This window comes from Eubalaena glacialis, chromosome 6, assembly GCF_028564815.1.
Source record: "Eubalaena glacialis isolate mEubGla1 chromosome 6, mEubGla1.1.hap2.+ XY, whole genome shotgun sequence".
Taxonomy (NCBI): Eukaryota; Metazoa; Chordata; class Mammalia; order Artiodactyla; family Balaenidae; genus Eubalaena; species Eubalaena glacialis.
This window is the reverse complement of record NC_083721.1, coordinates 55,650,557-55,662,556: the sequence shown is the minus strand read 5'-3', so window position 1 is coordinate 55,662,556 and position 12,000 is coordinate 55,650,557. Positions and strand designations below refer to the sequence as shown.

The following is a 12,000-nucleotide window of genomic DNA, read 5'->3' as shown; positions in this document are numbered from 1 at the left end:
TTCTGCAACTTAGTAAACATAGGTAAGAAGTTATTAAGAGAATCATTATTTCCCTTCTCTAACTCTGTATGCAAACCGCAGAGGGTCCAGTCTGCAGTAATTTTCATTCATTTTAAAACACATAAAACAATAAGGTAAGTAACTTTAATATAGACTGTATTTCCACTTATTGCATAGTGGAAAAGTGATAATGTTCAAAACTTAATGAAACTCTTGAATTGTATCAACTCCTCATTCCTTAAAACTTGTCACAGGGTTTCAAAGCTCAATGTGTTCCACGTAACTACAAGAGGATTCATAGTCAAATAACTTTCCATGTTAAACACATTCATTTACTACAGGACTTCCTGGAAGCTTAACATACTAGGTGCATTCTGTCTGTCTAGAAGAACTCTAGACAGGATTATGCAGATATTATACTTCAAATATGCATTATGCCTTCCTATCAGCCTTCCCCTACCCCACCCCTCTTAAAAGGCCACTCCTACCCTATGACATGAGTTGGCCATGTGACATGCTTTAGCCAATGAAATGTAAGAGGTAGTGACATATACCACCTCTCAGCAGCAGTTTAAAGAGCCAAGATTCCACCATCATTCTTTTCTCCTTCTGCCACAAGACTTAAGCATCCCAGAGAGGTTGTCCTTCAGCTTTGATCCAGGAATGAAGAGGATATGGAGCAGAGTGGCAGCAGATTCATCAAGAACACGAACGTGAGCGAGAAAGAAACTTTTACTGCTATAAACCACTAAGACTTGGGGACTCTGGATAATTAAACAAAACTTTGCCTAAGCTAACTAAAATAGCATGTTTCCCAGATTTACTGAACCCTGGCATCATCTTGCTCGGTAACATTTTCCAAAATTAGTTTCCTAAATTACTCCTGATTTTGTACGGCAATTTTCTGTTAGTTAATACTGTATTTAAGATGAATATATACTTATGCTAGAAATATAAAGTCTCAGTCTTCTTAAATTTTATCAGCATTTTTTGTCAATTTCTGCTTACAGTCAAAAAAAATATTGTATTAAAATAATCTGATTAACATTTAGAGATCATAGATGAGATGGCTACTTAAGTCAAGACTGCCAACAACTACTGATTAATGATTTAGTTTTCTGAATAGGTAATTTAAAAGGTCCTGCTTTACTGTCTATATATGTATTCATATTCAGAAAACTAAGAATACTGTCACAAATTTAATTTTCTTTGTATCTCACTATACTCAACTGCCTTTAGGATTAGTAATCGAGAACATATTTGACATTTCAGTATAGATATTCAAATATTCTGTAATCTATTCTGCTGACCCAGTAAAACCATAATCAACTGTATCCTAACTGGCATTTGTAAATCCAGAATTTATATTTCTAACTTCATTGTGCCTTAAAGGATAGCACAGAAAGGAGGAAAAATAACTAAATCCCAATCTTCTCACTGGCAATAAGATTTTGTTGTTGTTTCAATATCCTAGTAAACACACAAGCTAAATGGCATTTATTTTTGCAATGTGTACAATCCTAGACTGCAACATTCAGAAGAATGGTTCAGAGGCCTTATATTTATACTCATATCATAAAAGCAACATTCAGTCATATACTTACTAAAACAAAAAAGGTAGACACAGATATTCTAGACGGACCTAATAAGCTATCAAAACTACTTAAGAACAGAAAAGATTTAAGATTTCGATGAATAAAAAATTGAAAAATAAGTTCATGTCCTAAAAATTGCAACTAAACAATATTTACTACTTCTGTTAATTTTAATTTATATTAAATTCCTTGGTCTTATAAATCATCAGTTCACCATAAAGTATTCAAACATCAGTAAAGCAATCACACATTTTCATTCCCAGACTGAGAAGACTCTATGCATTTAAGTAATCATGACCAAAATTAATCTTAAAATATTCCTAAAGAAGCAGTTTTGAATATAACTTATATACAAGAGGACAGAATTATAGTATCTGTGAGTTTCAAAGTTTGATATAATTTGCCACATGTATATATTTTAAAATCTCAACTTTTTCAGGCAATACAAAAAAAGGCTTTGGGGGAACAGACCAATGTAATATTTATTTAGGTATGTATTCTCTAGATAATTAGGACTTCAGTAAATGGACTTTCACCAACAGCCCATTACTGTGGAGAAACAAACCAGAGATTCTGAAATAGTTAATTTTTTAAAATTCATGATTTTAAAGGAAAATTTAACTTACTTGATGATAGAGATTAAAGTGTCACTTAAAAAATACTAATAAAATTGACCAAAAAAATACACAATTATCACACTTCTCTGATCAATACGGAAGGTGAATCCATCAGACGGGAAAAAGTTGAGACCAGCTCTGTTACCACTTAGCTCCTGACTGTTTCACTGCTTCCAGATAAGTAAGTAAGATGCACCTGCAGGGCTGCTCTTACCGGTCAAGTCAAGACTTTCCATTGTGATTTCAATGGAACATCAGAACTTCCAGCTTCTGTGATGCAGCAGAATTCTGTGAAGGACCCATAGCAAAGTGATTAAAATGGTGAGCCAGGAAGCCCTTTCAAACAAAGCTGACACTTATTCTCCTTTAGCAAAATAATCCCTAAGTAAGATGAATTAACAGCCAAGCAATCAAAATCAGGAAAATTATTAAACATCCCTCTACTAACACTATTTAGGAAAAAAAGACCTAAAGTATTTATTGTCAACTTTAATTTAACAAAAAGATAGTCACTAAAATTACTCAATGGGAATTCTGAGACTAAAGTTACAGAGACAAAGAATTACAGGCAATCACCTCTTAGCTTTCTGACAAAATTCAGGTGTAGAGTTACAGGTGAATTCTCTGGAAAAACATGAAATTATATTGACATCCTGACTAAATTCAAGTTATTTGAAATGACTAGCCCAACCCATACAGTTAAGCTGTGGTTCAGATGTTAATATCTGATATTTTATCTTTTAAATGTTTTAAAGATAACAAGTGAAACCAAGATAGTTTTTTTTTAAGGTGGGGAGTGGGGGGGAACACATACAAATAGAGAAAAGCTGTAACTAAAAAATTACTTTCTAGCTACGTATGATGAAATGAATATAAGAGGATCAAAATCAACAAGAGTATACAAATTAAATGAACATTTTACATTAATACTGCAAATACAGACATACACTTAAACCGTACCTTTTTTAAAATTAAGTTATTTCAGTTTCTGAGACATTTATTTAGCTTCTCAAGTGCTTCATGGTAATACTAAATTCACACTCAACTAAGAGAGACAATTTCCTACCCTCCTGCAGATTATGACAATATATTTCCTTACAATCAGCAGGTTATAACACACTCCAAAAATCAGATATCACTTACTGGCTTACAGCTTGATCAATACTGTTAGTCATTTTATGGCTTGGCTAAAGTTTTTTTCCCTAATCAGCCACTACAATATGGAAGAACTGGCTCTTACACATTAAATATCAAAAATGTGTAATGATTCATCTGAGTAATCCTAACTAGACTTAGATGATTCAGTTGTCACCCAGTGCTACGGAAGAAAACAACAGCTTGAAAGAATAAATAAAATATTAAACGGCCTCACGTGGCTTCACACAAGATACTACTCATTCATCCACATTTTTTACAACAAGGGTATGGATGAAAGAATAAATCCAGATCTTTGACGAAAACTACAAAGGACACATGAATACTTTCAAATTAAATGCCTATGTTTTTATCAAGGAAGTGTACAATTCCAAAAACTGATTAAATAAATGATATAAAAGTCTATCCTTAATTATCATAAACTAGGCAACTAACATTAAAACTGCTGTTTTGGGCTTCCTTGGTGGCTCAGTGGTTAAGAATCCGCCTGCCAATGAAGGGGACACAGGTTCGAGCCCTGGTCTGGGAAGATCCCACATGCCGCAGAGGAACTAAGCCCGTGCGCCACAACTACTGAGCCTGCGCTCTAGAGCCTGCGAGCCACAACTACTGAGCCCATGTGCCACAACTACTGAAGCCCACGCACCTAGATCCCGTGCTCTGCAACAAGAGAAGCCACCGCAATGAGAAGCCTGCGCACCACAACGAAGAGTAGTCCCCACTCGCCACAACTACAGAAAGCCCACGCGCAGCAATGAAGATCCAACACAGCCAAAAATAAATAAATAAAATAAATAAATTTTTTTAAAAAAAGTGCTGTTTTAAGAAAATCACATGCACTATCTCATATATTTATTTCCATACTTTTTCTTCATATAAATCCATAAAAGCCAGTATAGAGAAGAACCATTAAAATAAAAAGTTAATATATAGGCAAAAATCATGAATATCTATAAATAACTGTCAAGTAAATAAATTGGTATAAACTAAAAAAACAAACAGTATATAATTAATACTGCTAAAACTGGGAGAGGAGGGTCCAACATTAATTCTGATAGCGTGGGTTTAATTCTTATTTTGGTTTAGAGATTTGCTTACATTTTAGTGTTTTTTTTAATTAATTAATTTTATTTTATTTATTTTATTTTTGGCTGCGTTAGGCCTTTGTTGCTGCGCGTGGGCTTTCTCTAGTTGCGGCGAGCGGGGGCTACTCTTTGTTGTGGTGCGCAGGTTTCTCACTGCGGTGGCTTCTCTTGCTGTGGAGCACGGGCTCTAGGCACTCGGGCTTCAGTAGTTGTGGCTCACGGGCTCCAGAGCCCAGGCTCAGCAGCTGTGGTGCACAGGCTTAGATGCTCCGTGGCATGTGGGATCTTCCCAGGCCAGGGATTGAACCCGTGTCCCCTGCATTGGCAGGCGGATTCTTAACCACTGCACCACCAGGGAAGCCCCTACATTTTAGTTTAAGAAGTGAGTGCATGCTATCTGAGAAATAAAATATGCTAGTATATCCTATATACAGACGTTCTTTTAGGAGCTCAAAAATAAACTCACTAATCTTAAGGTACCCTTACACGTTTGTTTGTTTCTATAATCAAATATATACCCCCAAAATGGACCATATCTATACTTTATTTTGATTACTGTTCAATAGTTTATCACCTGGGATGCAACTATCTATGGATAAAGTAGGGAGGGAGAGGGAGGAGGCTGACTGTGCTGTGGCCAATATGGGTCTTAAAACTCAGGATAACAAAGAGATCATGTTGGACTTCACTGACTAGGAGGTGGGGGAGCCAGGGAATCAGCCACAGAGCAGAGGTCAATTTCAAGGCTGAAGATCCTGCCTGAGACAGACTCCCTTTGAGTTCTCTGACAGCCAAACTCCAGATTTTATCTGGCTATTACAAATGCCCACATGAGTAGCTTCAGAAAAGCAGTTTCAGCATAAGCTGTTCTGCATTTAAGTTACCAGTACTTCAAAAGTGTTTTGATTTGATGGAAATGGGTGGCTGTGTGAGGTGTCAGAAGGACATGTGGGCAAGAACGGGAAATGTCTAAAGGGTGAATACAACCCTGCAGAATGGTGACTTGAGCATGCCCTTAGACCATAGCCAGGAGAGATCTTCAACTGAGCCACGCCAGGCCTGTCTGTGTTCTCTGGGTCACACTACGGCTTCCTCCTAACCCCTCACTTCCCATCCACACAGGGCCTTGGATTCCTGACTGCCCACACTTAGCTCCCACTGCCTCATTAAGAGCCTGCTCCGTAACGGGCTCCTTTTCCCTTTGCAAGGCCCGCTTCCCACCACAACACTGCTTCCCCCAGGATGCACACCTAGCCAGGACGGACCTGGCACAGCTCAGGATGCCCTCTGAGATCATGATGGCAGATGGGAGAGCTAACGTTGAATTATCTCCTCTTTACCTCTTAACCACAAATAGGGTATCTGACTTGGCATCTGAAAAACCTATCTTAAAGATCTGGCCTCAGCAACCACTGAAATATCCCAAAGCAGCTGGCTTTCTGGCAGTTTACACATTGCCCCCCCTTGGGGTCCTATGTTTTGAAAGCTTATTATACTACAAAAGGTGAGGTGCCACTTCTTATAACGAGGCAGGCTCCCTCATTAGTGTTAATGTCCAGTATAACATTCAAAGGCACATCATGACAAGATCCCCTTCTATGCCAACACTGTATGTTTTGCACCCTAATGTCACTACAACCTAGTCAGTGCAGAAGGGACTCCAGGCAACCATGTTGCCCATTTACATGGAAGAATATTTAATCCCCATGAATGACTGCTTTTCTGATGTTTTCATCATTTCTCTGGGTAATAGATTAAGCTTTAACTAACTCATTTTCATACATAACCCTAATTCAATCAAGCTCAATAAAAGTCATTCTGGACTGCAATTATTTGCTAAGGAACAATTACATTCAAATGAAAAAAAACTTGCTGGGCATGATACAATGCACGGTACAGATGCCTCTCCGTTTATGGAGCCAGAAACAACAACAAAAATAGCCAAACTGCTAGAAAAGGAAATAGATTTTTTTCCTCATCTTCCTGAAAATAGAATACTCATGCTTTTACACCTGAAGAAAACAAAGTGGAGAACCAAAGAAAGCAAATTTCAAAATTATTTTTTTCAATTATGTTTATGCTTTGAAAGAGGCTGCCTTTCTAATCTAAGAGTAAGCATGACCTCTGAAAGCCAAAATAAATCCAGGTCCCAAATAACAGTCTTAACATCCACTCTTTCACTAAATCTTCCACTGGCTTCTTCCATTTTCCCAACAATATGTATTCTGATCTCCACTTTACAAAGTAGGTGTTCTTAAAAGATTTTTCCTGTCTTAAAATTACTTCTTTAAATAAATACAATTCTTATATTTTCCTCAATTCACTCTTTTATACATTGCATGTTTACAAATGAAATGTAAAGGTTGTTTATAAATAAACTTAAATACAAACACCGAGCTATTACTTCTACGTAAATGTATCACATTTTTAGTCCAAAAAAACTCATTAACTAAAGCCTCCTTATGTATATGCATAAGGTCTCCCACTCACCCCACTGTAATTAATATTCTTTTCATCTCCTCAGTAGTAGCACCAGGCACATTACAAAATAATATAGTACTGAAATTGCATACCGGCTGTTATGCAATTTTGGCCAGTGAATTCCATACCTCAGGTCACTGTGGTACACCAGAGGACAAAGGATTTTTTTTTCTAGAAATGATAAGCTCCGGTTAAATCATTTGCTGAAATAAATTATCTTCATGTAGACAAAGATAAATGCAGGGAAATATATAATATATATGCTTTTTAACAAGAGTTGCCTTTACTTCGTATTTTCACTGTCTTTATTTTATGACAGTGACAATATAAAGTATGAATAAAGACAACACTTGTTAAAATCACCCACCCTCCCCTGTCTTTATAGTTGAAGCTTAAACCAAAGCTATTTCACAGGCATTTCTGGCCAGGCACCAATTTTTAACAGAAATTACAAGTGTCAGCTATACTGAGAATGGAAATTTCTTAAAAGAAAATGCAAATCTGAAGTATCTTTTTATCACCTTCCCACCCCCACCCCTGCATTTCCTCATGACCCAGAGCCTTTCAGTTAAGAAACTTTAAACATAGTAATAAAGGCAAAACAAGTCCTAAGAGTTCACTAGATACTAACAGCAAAGCAAAGTAACTACAAGTCATTACAGATCTGTCCATCTGTTTGGAATTTCCAGAAAGGTGTTGGAAAACACCAGCAGGCAGAGACAGAAACTCTAGCATTCACTGTTAGACATAGGTCTAAGATGAAAGATTTGGAAATCCTCTCTCCTTCAGTACTCAATATTGACCAATTATAAAACTATGCTTTAAAAACTACCTTCCACCTATCTACATGCCAAGAGCACAGAGATGCAAATGGTATAACCTTTTACAGTTTGAGAAATTAATAATGACCTACTATGTATTAACACTGCAAAAGGTATTATAAGAGTTGTTTTCTAGAAGCTGATGATCTAGTTGGGTAATCGCATACACACACACACACACACACAGTTACACAAGAAGAGAGAGAAATGTATAATGTCAAAATGGTAAGCAAAGAATTCCCCAAAAGTTAGACTGCACAAGGGAATCTTTATGCAGGAAACAAATAAAAGCTGCAACCTAAGGCACCAGCTGCAAACTGGGATATGGAGAAAGGGGATGGAGAAGGGTGTCACAGGCACAGGCAGAGACTGGGCCTAAGTTGCACACTGGGAAGAAGCATGGTGGAAGGGACAGGAGGCAGATCTGGTCGAAGTGCAGGGCTCACATCAGAAAGTGGAATGTGAAATGCAGGCAAATGAGAAAGTAATGCAACTTGCTCTTTTTTTTCTCTCCATAGCCTCATAAACAGCAGAGCACAGTTAGCAGCATGGTGTTCTGCAAAGCATACTGACTTTAGGGCCAAACTTGTACCCCTCATTTACTTACTCCCCTGCAATTGTGGGCCAATGCCTGAGACTCTCTGAGCCTCCATTCCTCATCTGCAAAATCAGGGTAACAATTCCTACACCTCTAAAGGTTGCCTTAAATTATTGGAAGATATTATAAATACAAAGATCTTGGCATACAGGAAGTGCTCAGTAAATGTTAGTAAGCTCACTAGAGTTAAACTATGTGGAAGAAAAGCATTTAATAAAGTAATATTGTGAACATGCCAAAGTTTGCTTTGAATATTCTCAACATTTGGATACTAAGTAAATTGCTAGCTTTTCAAAAGGTAGATTTTGTTTTAATTTAGGTAGTTTTAACATATGTTTAATTCTGACAGTCTGAACAACTACTTTTTACTCCTACCAATTTCGAGCTACATTACCTGATTTGATAATATGATATTTTATTATAATGCTCATATGCCATAAGACTGTTGTTTCAGGGACCATGGTGGAACTATGAATTTCTGCCGTTTCCGTAAGTAGAGGCGGAAAATGAGTAAGCATTAGTCCAGTCAGATGGCTTGGCAGGGAGGCCCTGAAAGCCTCTTTTATGCTCTGGTGAACTATATAAATGTGCCTTTGACCTTCTCAGGCAAGGGAAATTGCACATATAAGGCAGAAAGAGTTTCACTTCCAGGAAGAGTATAAAAACACGCTTGCCAGCAGCTACGTGAGGAACACTGACAGGGAACCCCCAGGTACTTTGGGAAGATTCCTTAGCTCTATTAAGCCACTGAGCTGGAAAATATAAGGTTAAGATAATCCCAGCCCTGTGGGACATTGCACCTATGCATTACTCTGGTTTAGCCCAAGTAAACCTTGGCCTACACACTTGAGGAATTAGCCTATACCTTTAGGGAGGGGTTCTGTGAATGAAACCCACTGGAGGAATCTCAGGACTGCCTTGTCCTTTGAGGTAAGAAAGGATTCCTTTAATCAACAATAATTCACAATATACAGAAAATCACACTCTTAATTTAGTCCAAAGTCATTTGATAAAAAAAAGGAAGTCAGCTGTTAGCAATTTACATAATTTTAAATGGAAAATATTCTGTTCTGAGAAGTAAAGGACACTAGTCTTTCCCTTTTTTTCCTTTATCACTTAAATTGCACAAAGACAATTTAAAGACATATAAGCGTAATTTTAAATTTTGTGATATTAAAAAGCACATCTCTATTAAAATTTACATTGTGTTATTAAAAACCAAAAAACTATACTATCCAGAAAGAGCCCCCGTCCCTTTCAGGTGCGCCTAATGGATATCCAGCAAATAGCTTTGCAACAGAAAGACTGGTTCCAGATACGTTAATTGCAAGAACATTCCTGATATGAAGACATAAAGGAGTCTGCTCAAAAATGATCCACAATAAAGTGTTAATATGCTCCCTTTTTGAAGTTATTTATTCACAAAGCAGTTATTCCCAGGATAAATAATCCTATACAGTAATTAGCTACTTTAAACCAGAAAGATCCAAAAAACTTTCCTTAGAGGGAAACAGAGAAGTCCAATCCCAACATTTCCATAGCTGAAACCAAGACAGACCCAAAAAGGTTTAAGAGACTGGACAAAAGGCCTTCAGCTGGTTTGTGGCCATGCTGGACAACACCCCGTGGCTCCACACTGCTGCCCCTGCAGGATTTGATGTTATTAGCCCCTACTGGACCGTCCAATAAGTCATGGAATCACAGAATGCTGCAGGCAGTCAGAGGTCACTCAATTCAGCCCCTTCGACCACACGGCAAGCTACAGGCAGAGCTAGGCCAGAACCCAGGGCTCCCACTATGGGTCAGTGCCCTGCCCCTACTGCACACTGCTCTTCTGGACTACCATCAATCAGTTTGATCTGACAGCAGGGGGCTCCAGACCAGGTTACCTTAGATCCCTACCCTTCCTCTGGTCTTCCATTGTAAATAGCAACATTCAGCTGGAAAAGGATCATAAAAAAGGGCCTAACTTCACTCTTGGGGTTGTCAGAGAATGCTTCTTGGCTCTAGAACACTTTCCCCTTTCTAGTCTGAAGACAGAGAAAGACAACTTCTAGTTGCAGAAGTAAAAGCACACAAAATACTTCTTTGTGTTTCTAAATACTTTAAAAAATACCTTGAATAAAAAGTTAATGTTCGTTTACATGGGGGGAGGGGGTAGTGAGTATATGGAAACTCTGTACTTTCTATCCAATTTTGCTGTGAACCTAAAACTGTTCTAAAAAGTAAAGTTTATTAATTTTTAAAAAAGCTAATATCAACTTACTTCATTCTAACAATATGAAAATTATATACTCACTAGCAAATGACAGGCCAATGCCAGTTGAGAATTTATAAACAGTAATTCTCCCTTAAATGCTCACTCCCACCAGAAACACCTAGTAACAATTAAATTTATGTCTTCCATTAAAACTAAGCCCATGCCCTACAACAACAATGTCTGTACAGTATACATGCACCACTGATCACTAATCTTCAATAAATGCCTCTGCTCCTATGGCAGTCATTTGAAGTAATATACAATATCTGGCTCAAATTAAACCAATCAAAAAAAAAAAATCAAAGGACATGTTCTCCAAGTATTCCCATTGATAGACAAAGGGTTTATCCTTTGTGGTTAATTCCAGCATACTGACCCTTAGAGCTAGCTCAGTGTTATACACCCACAGAGGCCACCAATTACAAGGTGAATGGTGAAAGGTGTATGCCCTGCAAACATCTGTAACAGCTGTGGTTCTCGATACTGCCAATAAGTATTTTGAAATCTTAACTTTTTTTATAGTTAAGAAAATCAGGTTTTGTCACCTTTCAAGTTAAAATGGAAAATCACTGTAGATGTCTTATTTAAATGGGAGAATAATCAGCCACAAAAGTATGTTTTTCTATACTGGCTTTTCTTAAGCAGAAATTATAGACACATATGTTTTTGCCTGCAAGGTATATGTGTATCTCCCATTTTCTGGTAAAAGCACTTTGAGTTTTGAGAAAATACTCCACCTTCTCAAGGTCCATGTGCCCTGAGTGGGATTGAACTAATTCTACTCAAGCTTCAGAGATAGAAATATAACCCAGGCTTGGCCCATCAGCTTATTCCATCTTCCGGAATGAGAAATGGGTGTGAAACCTGGATTGGGGCACAGCACACAAAATATGTAACAGGTGTGTTAAGCTACATTATTACTAGTGTCTGAAATGAGAGGAGAAAAGAAAGTAGAATGCTTTGCAGTGTTGTTGTAATAAGAGGAAAAAAACCAAAAGTAGTGGACCACACATAAAGCCCCTGAAAAGAAATGAAAGAGAGCACTGATTTATTTTACTTTATTTCAAATCCTAATTTCAATAAATTTATTCAAAAATTTTGGCTCATCATGACATTCAGTAAGTCAAGATGTTTAAATTTTCAATCTGTACTCCTGTAGCACCAATTTTCTTTCAATTTATATTTCCTATAAAGAGAAGTTTCAAGTTTCAACAAAAACACTGAAAACCTGGATAATGTTAATGTGACTTCTAAAACCAACTCTAAGGGCATTTCCAATGCCTTGTTTGTTATGTATGCTATTATACTTAAGTGGATAGTAGCACACAATTCATTCTCCATGCCTGAAATTATATTTTTTTTCTTACATTTCGGAGGAGGAAAAAAAA

The 12,000-nt window shown here is 37.2% G+C and overlaps 1 protein-coding gene across 6 annotated transcripts in view; it reads right to left on the bottom strand.

Annotated features, from left to right (window-relative positions):
* BBX (BBX high mobility group box domain containing) overlaps window positions 1-12,000 on the bottom strand; it is a 279,825-nt gene that overhangs the window by 160,259 nt on the left and 107,566 nt on the right. For 2 of the 6 annotated variants that reach the window (XM_061194151.1, XM_061194152.1), the window contains exon 3: window positions 2,427-2,500. The exons of the other annotated variants lie outside the window; for them this stretch is intronic. The gene's annotated coding sequence lies outside the window, so the exon portion shown is untranslated. The remainder of the gene's footprint in view (window positions 1-2,426; window positions 2,501-12,000) is intronic. 6 annotated transcript variants of the gene reach the window in all.